Raw genomic sequence first — 16,147 nt, 5'->3', positions numbered from 1 at the left:
CAGAAATGGCAACTTTGAAAGCTTTGTTGAATCCAACTAGGACTACTCGTCCTTCGTGTATTAAGTTAGCTGAAACGGAGGCACCCTATGAACTGAAACCTGGGACCTTACAGATGCTCCCAATCTTTTTAGGGAAAGAAAATGAAAACCCTTATTACCATGTTAGGGATTTTGAGGAAATTTGTAGTACTCTAAGAATTAGAGGCTTAGATGATGATGCTTTGAAACTTAGGTTATTCCCATTTTCCCTGAAAGATAAGGCCAAGTCGTGGCTGTATAGTTTGGACTCCGAGTCAATTGAGACATATGAACAACTTACATCTGCCTTTTTCAATAAGTTTTTCCCTAGGAACAAAACATCGTCTATTAGGACGCAAATATGCACATTTTCACAACAAGAGGGAGAATCTTTATATAGGTATTTGGAAAGGTTCAATGATTTATTATCCCAGTGTCCTCATCATGGTTTAGAAAAGGTTAGGCTAGTTCAGATCCTTTATGAGGGTTTAGATTATTCCACAACGACCATGGTTGAGTCTCTATGCACTGGTGGATTTGAAAACCAAACTGTTGATGCGGCGATGGAATTTTTTAATGAAATCGCCAAAAAACCCAGCAATGGGAAAATAGTAGGGCACCCCAGAAAACAATTCTTTTAAGTAGAGGAAACGTTAATAGGGTAGAAGGAGGCTATGAATCAGATGCCAAAATTGCTGCTATAGCAAAAAGGTTAGAAGCCTTAGAAGTGGGCCAGACTAGTGGTAGAGTGGAGCCTTTTTGGGAAGGCCAGAATATTGAAGAGCAGCCAATGCTCTTTATAATAACACTAGATTTGATAACCGTCAAAAGATTGACCCATATTCAGAAACCTATAATCCTGGTTGGAGAAACCATCCGAACCTTTCGTGGTCTAAGGGCCAAAGTCAAGGTCAGTTTAGTAATTCTAATGCTCCCCCAGGTTTTGGCTATACTAAGAATCCTTCAGGACTAGCTCAGTTTCAGAATCAGTCAGATAAGAAAATCCTAAGTTTAGAGGAATCTCTCGCCTTGTTAACTCAGCAAACTGCAAAATTTCAGTTATCCGTAGAACAGAGTCTACAAGCTAGTAACAGGATAGGACAAGAAAATAGTCAGGCTATTTCCGAGTTAAAAACCCAGGTTGGTCTGATAAGTGATTCTTTGAGAGAAAAAGGTAAGTTTCCTAGTCAAACACAACCCAACCCTAGAGGAGTTCATGAATTAGGTGCAAAACCATCGAATCAATTGAATGCTGTTAGAACCCTTAGAGTGGTAGAGTTGTAGACAATAAGGTAACCATGCCCGATAGTGAACATACTGTAGTTCACCCCTCAGATCTCACCTCTCAGGACCAGTAGCTGAGAGACTGATAAAGTTTCTGATGATGTGAATTCGGTTCCTGAAAGGTCTGATTTTATGCCTAGAGCCCCATTTCCTCACTATTAGTACCAACAAAAAGGAATCGAACTTTAATGACATAGTGGAGGTTTTTAAGCAAGTTACCATAAACCTTCCTTATTAGATGCAATTAGGCAAATTCCTGCTTATGCCAAGTTCCTTAAGGATATGTGTACGCGAAAGCGAAAACTTAGCGTCCATAAGAAAGCCTTTTTAGCTAGTCACGTAAGTTCAATCATTCAGAACACCACAACTCCAAAGTACAAAGACCCAGGTTCTCCTACCATTGCTTGCACAATAGGTAACTTCCGGGTAGAAAAAGCTTTACTTGACTTAGGAGCCAGTGTGAACTTACTGCCATTCCATGTATACTTACAGCTAGGACTTGGTGAAATGAAACCTACTCAGATGACACTGCAGTTAGCTGATAGGTCTGTTAAAATCCCTCGAGGTGTTATCGAGGATGTTCTTATTGAGGTCGACAAGTTTATTTATCCAGTGGATTTCGTGGTCCTAGATACCCAACCTGTCCCTGACCCAGAGAACCAGATACCTGTGATTTTAGGTCGCCCATTTTTAGCTACGTCTAATGCGATCATTAACTGTCGAAATGGTGTGATGAGTTTATCTTTTGGTAATATGACTATGGAGATGAACATTTTTAATGTCAGTAAGCAACCTCATGAGCTAGATGACACATGTGTTGAGGAGGTGAACATGATAGAAGCCTTAGTTCAGGAGTCATTACCAAACATTTGTCTGAAGACCCATTAGAAAGTTGTCTATCCCATTTTGGTTTAGATTTTGACGACGATAGCACTATTGAACAGGTGAATGCTCTATTAGATTCTACCCCTGTGTTAGACACTGATAGATGGAAAGCTAGGTTCGAACCGTTACCAGTTTCTGAGACTACCCTAATTCCTTCTTTAGAAAGCCCCCAAAGTTGGACCTTAAACCACTACCCGATACTCTAAAGTATGTGTTTTTAGGCCCATCTGAGACTTTACCTGTGATTGTAGCTTCCGATTTGGATAGTGATCAGGAAAGTAGGCTAGTAAATGTACTTCAAGACAATAAGGAAGCTTTAGGGTGGACTATAGCAGACATTAAGGGTATAAGTCCTACTGTGTGTATGCATCAGATTCATTTAGAGGAAGACTCCAAACCTTCTAGGGAGATGCAACGTCGACTGAACCCTAACATGAAAGAGGTAGTTCGAAAAGAGGTGCTTAAGTTGTTAGATGCGGGTATTATTTACCCAATTTCAGACAGTAAGTGGGTCAGCCCTGTTCAGGTTGTCCCCAAGAAATCAGGTATCACTGTAGTCCAGAATGATAATAATGAATTAATCCCAACCCGAGTGACCACGGGATGGCGTGTGTATTGACTATAGGAAATTGAACAAGGTCACAAGGAAGGATCACTTTCCCCTTCCTTTTATCGACCAAATGCTAGAGCGATTAGCTGGACATAGTCACTATTGCTTCTTAGATGGCTACTCCGGTTATAATCAGATCGTTATTGCCCCAGAAGACCAAGAGAAAACCACTTTTACCTGTCCCTTTGGTACCTTTGCGTATAGACGCATGCCTTTCGGGCTATGTAATGCCCCTGCAACTTTTCAGCGTTGTATGAGCATATTTTCTGATATGGTAGAACGGTTTTAGAGGTCTTTATGGATGATTTTTCAGTGTTTGGTTCATCTTTCGATGAGTGCTTGCATCATTTGACATTAGTGTTGACTAGGTGTAAGGAAAAAATTTAGTGCTTAATTGGGAAAAATGCCATTTTTTAAATCAGGAATTGTTAGGGCACATCGTTCTTCAAAGGGTATAGAGGTAGACAAAGCCAAAGTTGACCTTATTAAGACTTTACAGGTCCCAAAAACCGTAAAAGATATTAGGTCATTCCTAGGGCATGCAGGTTTTTACCGTCGATTCATTAAGGATTTTAGCTTGATTTCTAGACCTCTTTGCAATTTGCTTGCAAAAGATGTTAAGTTTGTCTTTGATGATGCTTGTTTAGAGGCTTTTGAGAAGCTTAAAACTTTACTCACTACTGCCCCGATAGTCCAGGCACCTAACTGGAACCTACCCTTTGAATTATGTGTGATCTTCAGATTATGCTATAGGCGTTGTTAGGACAACGAGAAAACAAATTACTTCATGTGATTTATTATGCTAGCAAAACTCTGAATGATGCCCAAATGAACTATACAACTACCGAGAAGGAATTTAGCCATCGTGTTTGCCTTGGATAAGTTTAGGTCCTTATTAGGTTCTAAGATCATAATCTATAGATCATGCTGCTTTGAAATACCTTTTATCTAAGAAGGATACCAAACCTAGATTGATTAGATGGATCCTTTGTTACAAGAATTTTCCAGACATTAGAGACAAAAAGGGTGCAGAAATGTAGTAGCAGACCACTTGTCTAGGCTAGTTGTTAGTTCCCCTATGATTCCCTTCCTATAAGGGATTTTCCTGATGAACAATTGTTCTCTGTTTCCCAATCACCTTGGTATGCAAATATAGTGAATTATCTTGTTACTGGTCGAACCCCTCAACATTGGGGTAAGCAAGATCGTTCTAGGTTTTTAGCCGAGGTTAAGCATTTCTTTTGGGACGATCCTTATCTGTTTAAGTATTGTCCGGACCAGATTATTAGGAGATGTGTATCTGAGAGTGACCAGTCTAGTATTATCTCCTTTTGTCATGAACATGCATGTGGGGGTCATTTTAGTGCTAAGAAGACTGCTGCTAAGATTTTGCAGTGTGGATTTTACTGGCCTTCGTTGTTTAAAGATTCCCATAGTCATTGTGTTTCTTGTGAGCGTTGCCAGAAGTTAGGAACCATTTCCCGTAGAAATATGATGCCTTTGAACCCTATTTTAGTGATTGAGGTCTTTGATGTGGGGGCATTGATTTTATGGGTCCATTTCCTATTTCGTTTGGTTATCTTTACATACTTGTCGCTGTAGACTATGTGTCTAAGTGGGTTGAGGCGGTTCCGTGTAAAACGAATGACCACAGGGTCGTAGTCCAGTTTTTGAAAGAGAATATACTTACACGTTTTGGTACGCCGCGAGCTATAATTAGTGATGGAGGTTCACACTTTTGTAATAGACCGTTTGCTCTTTTAATGAAACAATACGGTATTACCCATAAAGTAGCAACCCCATATCACCCTCAGACTAGTGGTCAGGTAGAGGTTTCCAATAGGGAAATTAAACGTATTCTAGAGAAAACAGTTAATCCAAATAGGAAAGACTGGTCGTCGAGGCTTACTGATGCCTTATGGGCTTACCGTACTGCGTTTAAGACACCCATTGGAATGTCACCTTATCGTTTAGTGTTTGGCAAGGCATGTCACCTGCCTGTTGAGTTAGAGCATCGAGCCTATTGGGCTATTAAGAACTTAAACTTTTCACTTGACAAGGCAGGAGCTCAAAGAAAGCTCCAGCTCAATGAGTTGGACGAGATTCGTAGAGATGCATACGATAGTGCTAAGGAGTATAAGAACAAAATGAAACTTGTGCATGATAGGAATATTTTACGAAAGTCATTTTCTCCAGGTCAAAAAGTTCTTCTGTATGACACTCGTTTGCATCTATTCCCCGGGAAGTTGCGCTCTCGGTGGACCGGTCCTTTTGTGGTCCGTACTGTTTTTCCTCATGGCGCTGTTGAGATTGAGACACCAGATGGTAGTAGTTCTTCGAAGGTTAACGGTCAGCGATTGAAGCCCTTTTTAGAGCCTTTTCCTACAGGTGATGTTGAGGAGGTCCCTCTGGAGGACCCTGTTTACCTTGATTGACCATCGAGGCGATTTTGTATGTTGTATATATTTTTGTAGGTTTTTGGTTACACTTCACCCAGGTACTATCTTTCCGACTTCTCTTTTACTATTTCCTCATGTTACTTATATTTTTGGTACTGTTCTTTGATTAGAAACATTGAGGACAATGTTAGATTTAAGTTTGGGGGTGGGGTAGAACTTTTTGTTACCTTTTCGTTGCAATAAATAAACTCCAGAGCCTAGAAATTTATCCCTATTAAGGATGGCACTAACCAATCTAAGTGGATGGAAGCATTTTGGTTGTAGGAGTTGAGGAACCAATCTGACTAGATGGCAACATCTAAAGAGTCTATTCATAAAAGCACAGAGCTCAGGTGTTAGAAATAACATGATAGTTTCACCATATCTCGTTGAGTCCTTTTCACTTCTTTTTATTTTTTTTTTTTAAACTATGTTTCTCTAAGTGATTAGGTGGGGCTCACGATTCAAGTTGTTACCAATGCTAGGGTGAATTAGAGTGATTGAGATACAAAAAAAAAAAAAAAAAAATGAGACCAGACCATCAGACCAACTGGAATAAATTCAATAAAGTCGACCACTGAACCCTTGTATATGCCAGTTGTGTTGACCTAGAGTTAGGATTATCGACCACTGGTACCCTTGTATATGCCAGTGTTTGATATTAGTCAGACCGGTATCTCAGTCCATTAGGATAGGTTCATTTGGCGGGCCTTCAGACAGATATGAGAAACACCGTTCACCTAGTAACATCAAAACCATCTATGTTTTTTATATCCATCTTCTTATCTATCCATGTGATTTTTTTGATCTGGATTTGATGCGACTATCTGAGTAGAGCTCTGTCACTTTATGAATTTTAGTATGCTTGAGTGCAAACTCGTGTACATCAATTGGAATTTCGCATCAGGGTACTTCCTCCTGTAGTCAATAAGTATGCCAACCAAGGAGATTCTTTAGTGCCATCCAAGGTTCTGTGTAGATAGCTAGGGTCTGAAGTATAAAGGTTTTGTGGGTATACCTCTGGTAAGCCCTCCGGAGACAACACTCCGCCACTAGAGACACCTAGGGGTTTAAAGGCTTATTGCATACGCTAAATGCAACCGACGATGCCTGTGACAGTGAGTTAGGATTTTATTTCTATTTTATTTTTGCTCGAGGACTAGCAAATAATAGGTTTGGGGGTATTTGATAGACACATTTTTGTGTCCGATTTGTCTCGCTTCTATATATTGTTAGAGCTCATTTTTGTACTTATTATGGTGTTTTATTTATTTGTAGGTATTTTTGGCCAATAAACATTTTTGGAAAAAAATTGGCTCGAAAAGTTGTCGGAAAGCACCGGGAGGATACTTACTATTCGGACCCCCAGTTTGGATAAGGGACACTCCAATTTATAAGGGGCATTCATCGCTATCTGCACCCCATAACTACTATTTTCACCCACGGCTATCGGTACCCCAGGAGTGGATAAGGGGCAACATCTTCTATCGTTCGAAACCAAAAAATGGCGGGAAAGTTGATTCTCGTCTGCAACAATTTCCCGATCGATTTTTGGGTAGATTTTAGCAGAGATCCATGGGCTTTGGTTAGTAATAGTATTTCATGATGAAACAGGCTTGGCACTCGGGTTTAAAGTCGAAAGAAAAGTCACGTAGTTTCTAAACAGGGAGAGTTACGACATTTGTTTGAAGGAAGAATATCTCGAGTCTGATTAAGTTGTGTGTGAAGAATATTTGCTATTGATTTGATTCTATCTTTGGGAAGAGTCCAGGAAAAAGCAAAGTAGCCGCGTAGGAGGAAAAAGAGGAGTTTTCATCAGTTAGATTCAAACATGGAAGAATATCTTATTTACGGAAACATGGGAGTAATCTTGGTCCTGTTCGACTTAATATGGAAGTTATATGCATTATGAACCGAGGATTTTGCTTGTGGAGGCATAATAGGAGAGTTTGAATGAATCTGGAAAAGCGTATGAGAAAAGAAAGGGAGATATTACCGTGACTTGGAGTAAAATAAAAAAAGAAGAAATCTCGAGTATTTCGGGAGATTTAATCGAGCTGTGGTCTATAAAAGGAGAGGGGATAAGTCATATAAGGGTACGAATCCTTTCAGAAAAGTTTAGAACACCACAGAGCTCCAGACATCGAGTTGCAGGAAAATACCTTATTCTACTGCTGCTGCTGAAGAAGAAGAACACGAAGAACATTGACGCACAAGCAACTGTCGCAGAAAACTATCGTTGTTTCACAGCAGAAGCCATCTATCGTTTATCAACAATAATTGCATTAGGTTTTTAGCTACTGTTTCCTCTTTGTAACAGAGATTCTGCAACACCTTCACACTGTTGTGAATCGGCTGTGTTATCACTTTTTCACCTCCTTGTACACTTTTGAGCTATAAAAACATATTTTGAGAACATGGTTAATATGAGGAGCTAAACCCCATTGTTGAGGCGCTAGAGGAAGCTATTTTTCCAACAAGAAGTGGTATATTCTCTTTTATCTGTTTATTGCAATTTTATTATGATTATTTGCATTGAACTAGTATCGAATATGATTTTTATTTGAGTAATTGTGATCTATTTTGATGGAGTATGCTTAGTTTAAGACTTTTGATGCTTCATACTTGGTATTTACAATTATTTCTTTCGAAAATCTACTTGTTGCAATAGTAAGAATCAAATTGAACGAGAAAATTGCATGAATACAAAGATTGGATTAAATCACTTTAAACTTGGAAAATAATGGAATCTTAGCCTCAGTATTCTTTTAATATTGATATCATCTTTGATTGAGTTTGCTACAACTTTTAGTGTGTTTTCTATTTTAGTTTTAGAATTTAAGTCTATATTTTATCCTTCGCAAGTCTGAGAATCGAACCACTTTTTACCACTATCTACAAATCACAACAGGAAGCGCTCTTAATGGTGAAGTCTGTAGATGCAGACATTTCTCATTGTTGCGTATTACTATCAGATGATGAATGAGTGACAGACGACTTGTTATCGTTGGTTAATTACATTTTTTTAAGCTTTATTTTGTACTTGGGTATTTATTCTATATAGTGTATTTCACTCCGTCTACCTTCCTTCTCTCCCTCTATTTGTGAGGGTTTAATTAAGGATATGCTTATTCCATCCCCCCTTTAACAAGGACGCTGGGTAGGAACTTGTGATAAAATTATCCTCTTTTCCCCCCACCCCCACCCACCACCCCACACCCCCCCACACCCTTTTTTTTAGCGGGGATTGGGAGGGCGGGATGTATGTTAAACGCGCCTACTCCCCCCTTCATTTTTCTCAATGGGGGTTGGGAGGGCGGAATATATGTTAAACGCGCCTACTCCCCCTCTGTTCTTCTCAACAAGGAATTGGGAGGACGGGATGTATGTTAAACGCTCCTACTCTCCCCTCTTTGTTTTACTTGATGGGGATCCGTAGGATGGGATGTATGTTAAACGCGCCTACTCCCCCCTTCGTTTTCTCAATGGGGGTTGGCAGAGCGGAATGTATGTTAAACGCGCTTACTCCCCCTATGTTTTTCTCAACAGGGAACTGGGAGGGTGGGATGGATGTTAAATGCGCCTATTCTCCCCTCTATTTTATTTGATGGGGATATGGAGGGAGGGATGTATGTTAAACGCGCCTACTCCCCCCTTTGTTTTCCTCAATGGGGGTTGGGAGAGAGGAATGTATGTTAAACGCGCCTACTCCCCCTCTGTTTTTCTCAACAAGGAATTGGGAGGGTGGGATGTATGTTAAACGCGCCTACTCTCCCCTATTTTTTATTTGATGGGGATCCGGAGGGCTGGATGTATGTTAAGCGCACCTACTCCCCCTTCGTTTTTCTTAATGCGGGTTGGGAGGGCGGGATTTATGTTAAACGCGCCTGTTCTCCCCTATTTTTTATTTGATGGGGATCCGGAGGTCGGGATGTATGTTAAACGCGCCTACTCCCCTCTTTGTTTTTCTCAAGAGGGAACTGGGGAGGGAGGGAATGATGTTAAACGCGCCTACTCCCCTCTTTGTTTTTCTCAACAGGGAATTGAGAAGGCGGGATGTGTGTGGAACGCGCCTACTCCCCCCTTCGTCTTTCTAAATAGGGGTTGGGGGGTGGGATGTATGTTAAACACGCCTACTCCCCCCTTGTTTTTATTAACAGAAAACTGGGAGGAGGGGATGCATGTTAAACGCGCCTACTTCCCCATTTACATTCATGTGTCTTTTAGTAAGTATGTGTACCCGATCGGGTCTTATTGGCGTTCCCGCAGCCTTTAATAAATTTGTCAGTCAATCGGGCGCTATTGACATTCCTGCAACCCTTAGTAAATTTTTCAGCCGATCGGGCGCCATTGACGTTCCAGCAACCCTTAGTAAATTTGTCAGCCGATCGGGAGCCATTGGCATTCCTGCGGCCTTTTGTCAGTCGATCAGGCGCCATTGGAATTCCCGCGATCTTTGGTCAGTTGATCAGGCGCCATTGGAATTCCTGCAACCTTTAGTAAATTTGTCAGCCGATCGGGCGCCATTGGCATTCCCGCGACCTTTTGTCAGTCGATCGGGCGCCATTGGCATTCCTGCAACCCTTTGTCAGCCGATCGGGCGCCATTGACGTTCCTGCAACCCTTAGTAAATTTTTCAGCCGATCGGGAGCCATTGGCATTCCCGCGACCTTTTGTCAGTCGATCGGGTGCCATTGGCGTTCCCATAACCTTTTTCCAGTCGATCAGGCGCTATTGGCGTTCCTGCAACCTTTAGTAAATTTGTCAGCCGATCGTGCGCCATTGGCATTCCCGCGGCCTTTTGTCAGTCGATCGGGCGCCATTGGCATTCCCACAACCTTTTCTCGGTCGATCAGGCGCCATTGGCATTCCTGCAACCTTTAGTAAATTTGTCAGCCGAATGGGCGCCATTGGCATTCTTGCAGCCTTTTGTCAATCGATCGGGTGCCATTGGCGTCCCCGCGATCTTTGTTAGTCAGTTACAAATCATATATCAAAATCGGCTTTTATTTGAAACAAGAGTTTTACATTGATATTTTTATGCATAAAACTTCTTTAGCCATCTACCGTTGATGGGTGACTTGACTTTTGAGCCATTCATGCGTCCGAGCTTGTAATACCCACTTTCTGCCACCTTCCTTACTCTGAAAGGTCCTTCCCAGTTCGCGGCGAATTTCCCTGCACTAGCATTTTTTTGCACGTGAGGAGTGATGTAGTTTTGAGATAGTGGTAAAAGTGGTTCGATTCTCAGACTTGCGAAGGTTAAAATATAGACTTAAATTCTAAAACTAAAATAGAAAACAAACTAAAAATTGTCACAAACTCAATCAAAGATGATATCAATATTAAAAGAACATTGAGGCTAAGATTCCACTATTTTCCAAGTTCAAAGTGATTTAATCTCAATATTTATATTTATACAATTTTCTCGTTCAAGTTGATTCTAACTTATTGCAACTAGTAGATTCTCAAAATAACAAGTGTAAATCCAAAGCATAAAACATCAAAAACCTAGGTCCAAGTATGTTCTATCAAAAGAAATCACAATTGCTTAACAAGGATCATTCAAACAATTTTCAACCAAGGAAAATAATCATAAAATAATTGCAAATAAATAAATAAAATAGAATATACCACTTCTTGTTGGAAAAATAGCTTCCTCTATCGCCTCAGCAATGGGGTTTAGCTCCTCATATTAATCACTTGCTCAAAATACATGTTTATAGCCCAAAAGTTGATTAAAAGAATGAAAAAGTAATAAGCAGACAGTTTGCAACGTTTATAAGCGTTACAGACTGACTGTTTCGGTTACAAGCGGAACTGTTACAGAACGATAGAAGCTAAGTGTTGTAGAAGGACGACAGTTTTCTGCGACAATTAGGTGAGGGTCGATGTTCCTCGTGTTCTTCCTTCTACACCAGCAGAAACGAATGTCTGTAACTCTGATTTTTGTCTCCTGTGGTTCTCTAAATTACCCAAAACTGTTCGACACCCCTTCTTGAGACCCTAGGAAACCTATTTATACACCACAGGGCGATTAAATCTCTCCCAAATCGCTTCGAAATCTCTTCTTTCCTTCCTTGGCAGTCACGGCAATAATTCCTTCCAGAAATTGTTTTACGCGTTTCTGAGCTTTCCCACTTATCTCAAACTCTTCCTTAGATATAATATGTATCTTTGGAACGAATTTCTTGCCTTTAATCTCTCTGAATGTCCAAAAACAAACTCGACAGGGACAGTGTTTCCTTTTTTACTCTGTTTCCTTTTTCCGGCAATTCCAGCCCAATTCGATCGATCTAAACGCATGTATTAAACCTGTTTTGCTCTATCAAGTCCAGCCCAATCGATTTCCAGTGTTGAATCACCCTGAAACTCGTTCAAATCTTCAATCCAAAATCAACAACGTCTGCATGCATTTTTCCCGCCAAAAACCGTTTTAAACGTGAAGAAGAAGGGTGTCCCCCTATCCAAAGTGAGAGTCCGAATAGAAAATGTCCTCCCAGGTGCCTTTAACAACTTTTCGTGCCAATTTCGCCGCAAAATCTTATTTCTCCAAAAACACCTACAAAGAGATAAAATACCGAAATAAGTACAAAAATGGGTACTAACAATATACACAATAGAGATGAAAATAGACACATAAATGCGTCTATCGAATACCCCCAAACTTATTATTTGCTAGTCCCGAGCAAATCAAAACTACAAAATAAAATCCTAACTCACTGTCGCAGGCATCGTCGATTGCATTTATCGTATGCAATAACCTTTAAACCCCTAGGTGGCCCTAGTGGCCGAGTTATAGTCTCGAGAGGGCTTACCAGAGATATACCCACAAAATATTTACTCCAGACCCTAGCTATCTACGCAGAACCTTGTAAGGCACTAAAGAATCTCCTTGGTTGGCATACTTATTGACTATAAGAGGAAGTACCCTGATGCGAAATTCCAATTGATGTACACGAGTTTGCACTCAAGCATACTAAAATTCATATATAAGTGACAGAGCTCTACTCCGATAGTCGCACTATGGACATCAATATCCGGAGTGCAAACTAATCACATGGATAGATCAAGAAGATGGATATAGAAAAACATAGATGGTTTTGATGTTTACTAAGTGAACAACGTTTCCCATATCTGTCTGAAGGCCTCCGCCAAAATGAACCTATCCTAATGGATTGGGATATTAGTCTGAATAATATCAACACACTGGCATATACAAGGGAACCAGTGGTCGATAACCTAAATCTAGGTCAACACAACTGGCATATACAAGGGTACCAGTGGTCGACTTTATTGAATTTATTCCTTTTGGTCAAATGGTCGGGTCTCAATTTTTTTTTTTTTATCTTTCTCAATCACTCTAATTCACCCTAGCATTGGTAACAACTTGAATTGTGGGCCCCACCTATCACTTAGAGAAACATAGTTTAAAAACAAAATAAAATAAAAATAGAAGTGAAAAGGACTCAACAAGATATGGTGAAACTATCATGTTATTTCTAACACCTGAGCTCTGTGATTTTATGAATAGACTCTTCTAGATGTTGCCATCTAATCATATTGGTTCCTCAACTCCTACAATCAAAATGCTTCCATCCACTTAGGTTGGTTAGTGCTATCCTTAATAGGCATAAATTTCTAGGCTCTGGAGTTTATTTATTCATATTGCAACTAAAAAGTTTCTCCCATACCCCCAAACTTAAATCTAACATTGTCCTAAATGTTCTAAAGATGAAATTAAAAGCATGAACAAGGAGAAACAGTTACCATTGAAGCAAAAGAGTTAAGGAAAGATATTACCGTGTTGCATGAGATTGGGTTACCTCCCAAGAAGTGCTAAGTTTAAAGTCTTCAGCCAGACATCAAGTTTCATAAAATGGCTAGTTACCTTTCAAATCATATATCAGTAGTCGAAATAACTGTGGGTCATCAAAACCAAATAAAACTGCCACTAATATGAAACAACTGCACATGATCAGAAAAAATAACATAAGGAGCACAACCTCATTGAAAGTTTCTTGCAAGACAACTGGATTGGGCTTCATATGAGTGTCTTGAAAAATAGATTCATCCGAAAAACGGGACTTTAATAGATGGATTTCCTCCTGGATAGTATCAGGAGGATCGGGTTGAGGAGTCTGAATAGACTCAAGTGATACCTCATATGCAGTAGGCTCGAGTCCCAAGTTAGGGACTTCTATTTGACGATCACTACCCCCAAACTTATAATTTTGGGTGTCTCTAAATAGACTAGTCACAATATTCCTAACTTCTAGACCAACAAGTTCCTGAAAAAGGTCAATTGCTGTCTCTGAATTATAATGGGGTGGTTCATCCTCTAAATTCTTTTGAGGTATACTAGCTGTAGGACTTATATGTTTCATATCCTGTATGGTCAACCCTAGAGTTTCTTTATTGTCTTGAAGCACGATTTCTGGCCTGCTGTCCTGATCGGATGCTATAATCACAGGCAAAGTCTTAGATGGCCCTAAGAATGCAGATTTAGGGTCCAACTTAGGAGGCTCTTCTAAACAAGGGATTAAGGTAGACTCAAAAGCTTGTAATGGTTCGAACCTATCTTTCCATTTATCAGTATCTAACATAGGAATAGAATCCAACATAGTATTCACTTGTTCAATGTTGTTATCTTCGTCGAAATTCATGTTAAAGTGGGCTAGACAACTCTCTAATGGATCTTCCGATGCGATATTTGGTAATGACTCCTGAACTAAGGTTCCTATCATGTTCACCTCTTCAATGCACGTGTCATCTAGCTCAGAATGTAGCTTATTGACATTAAAAATATTTAACTCAATAGTCATATTACCAAAAGATAGATTCATAATACCATTTCGACAGTTTATGATCGCATTAGACGTAGCTAAAAATGGGCGACCTAAAATCACAGGTATCTGGTTCTCTGGGTCAGGGACAGGTTGGGTATCTAGGACCACGAAATCCACAGGATAAATAAACTTGTCTAACTCAATAAGAACATCCTCGATAACTCCTCGAGGAATTTTGACAGACCTATCAGCTAACTGCAGTGTTATCTGAGTAGGTTTCATTTCACCAAGACCTAGCTGTAAGTACACATGGTACGACAGTAAGTTCACACTGGCTCCCAAGTCAAGTAAAGCTCTTTATACCCGGTGTTTACCTATTGTGCAAGCAATGGTTGGGGGAACCTGGGTCTTTGTACTTAGGAGTGGTAGTGTTCTGAATGATTGAACTTACATGACTAGCTAAAAAGGCTTTCTTATGGACGCTAAGTTTTCGCTTTCGCGTACACATATCCTTAAGGAACTTGGCATAAGCAGGAATTTGCCTAATTGCATCTAATAAAGGAAGGTTCATGGTAACTTGCTTAAAAACCTCCAATATGTCATTAAAGTTTGATTCCTTCTTTGTTGATGCTAATAGCTGGGGAAATGGGGCTCTAGGCACAGGATCAGACCTCTCAGGAACCGATTCAGCATCATTGGAAATTTTATCAGTCCCCTCAGTTAGCGGTCCTGAGGGATGAGATCCTGAGGGGTGAACTACAGTATGTTCACTATCGGGCATGTTTACCTGATTGTCTACTACTCTACCACTCCTAAGGGTTCTAATAGCATTTAACTGATTCGATGGTTGTGCACATACTTCATGAGATCCTCTAGGGTTGGTTTGAGTTTGACTAGGAAACTTACCTCTTTCTCTTAAAGACTCATTTATATATGACTAACCTGGGTTTTCAACTCGGAAATAGCCTGAGAGTTAGCCTGACCTATTCTCTTATTTTCTTCTATACCTTGAGCAACAGATTGTTGAAACTGCATAGTGTTACGAGTTAACAAAGCAAGAGACTCTTCTAAACTCATAATCTTCTTATCCATAGGGTTCTGAAACTGTGCCTGGGCTGAAGGATTCTTAGTATAGCCAAAATCTGGGGGAGCTTGAGAGTTACTAGACTGACCTTGATTCTGGCCCTTAGACCAAGAAAGGTTGGGATGGTTTCTCCAGCCAGGATTATAGGTTTCTGAATATGGGTCAAACTTCTGACGGTTATCAAACCTAGTGTTATTATAGAGAGCATTGGCTTGTTGTTCAACAGTATTTCCTTCCCAAAAAGGCTCTATGACCCACTTCTAAAGCTTCTAACCTTTTTGGTATAGCAGCAATTTTGGCATCTGATTCGTAGCTTTCTTCTACCCTATTAACGTTTCCTCTGCCTAGAAGAATTTTTTTCTGGGGTACCCTATTACTTTCCCATTGTTGGGTCTTTTCGGCGATTTCATGCAAGTATGTCATCGCATTATCAACTGTTTGGTTTTCAAACCCACCTGTACACATGGACTCTACTGTAGTTGTGGTGGGATAATCTAAACCCTCATAAAGGATCTGAACTAACCTAACCTTTTCTAAACCATGATGAGGACATTGGGCTAATAAATCATTGAACCTTTCCAAATACCTATACAAAGATTCTCCCTCCTGTTGTGTAAACGTGCAGATTTGCGTCCTAATAGACGAGGTTTTGTGCCTAGGGAAAAACTTGTTCAAAAAGGCGGATGTAAGTTGTTCATAGGTTTCAATTGATTCGGAAGCCAAACTATACAGCCACGACTTGGCTTTATCTTTTAAGGAAAGGGGGAATAACCTGAGTTTTAAAGCATCATCATCAAGGTTTCTAATTTTCAGGGTACTACAAATTTCCTCAAAGTTCCTAACATGGAAATATGGGTTTTCATTTTCTTTTCCTAAAAATACTGGGAGCAACTGTAAGGTTCCAGGCTTAAGTTCATAATTTTCTTCAGTTTCAGGTAACTTGATACACGAGGGACGAGTAGTCCTAGTAGGATTCAACAAGGCTTTCAAAGTTGCCATTTCTGGCGCTATTGACTATCAGGGATTTTCTCTTCTAACG

The 16,147-nt window shown here is 40.1% G+C and overlaps 2 pseudogenes; one reads left to right on the top strand and one right to left on the bottom strand.

The window, feature by feature from the left end:
- Positions 1–369: 369 nt before the first annotated feature.
- On the bottom strand, positions 370–469 carry LOC113292099 (annotated as a pseudogene).
- Positions 470–15,643: 15,174 nt separating this feature from the next.
- Positions 15,644–15,743, top strand: LOC113292063 (annotated as a pseudogene).
- Positions 15,744–16,147: the final 404 nt, after the last annotated feature.

The sequence above is a fragment of the Papaver somniferum genome, chromosome 6 (assembly GCF_003573695.1).
Source record: "Papaver somniferum cultivar HN1 chromosome 6, ASM357369v1, whole genome shotgun sequence".
In the NCBI taxonomy this organism is placed as follows: domain Eukaryota; kingdom Viridiplantae; phylum Streptophyta; class Magnoliopsida; order Ranunculales; family Papaveraceae; genus Papaver; species Papaver somniferum.
The sequence above is the reverse complement of the archived record's forward strand: the minus strand, read 5'-3'. Positions and strand labels throughout refer to the sequence as shown.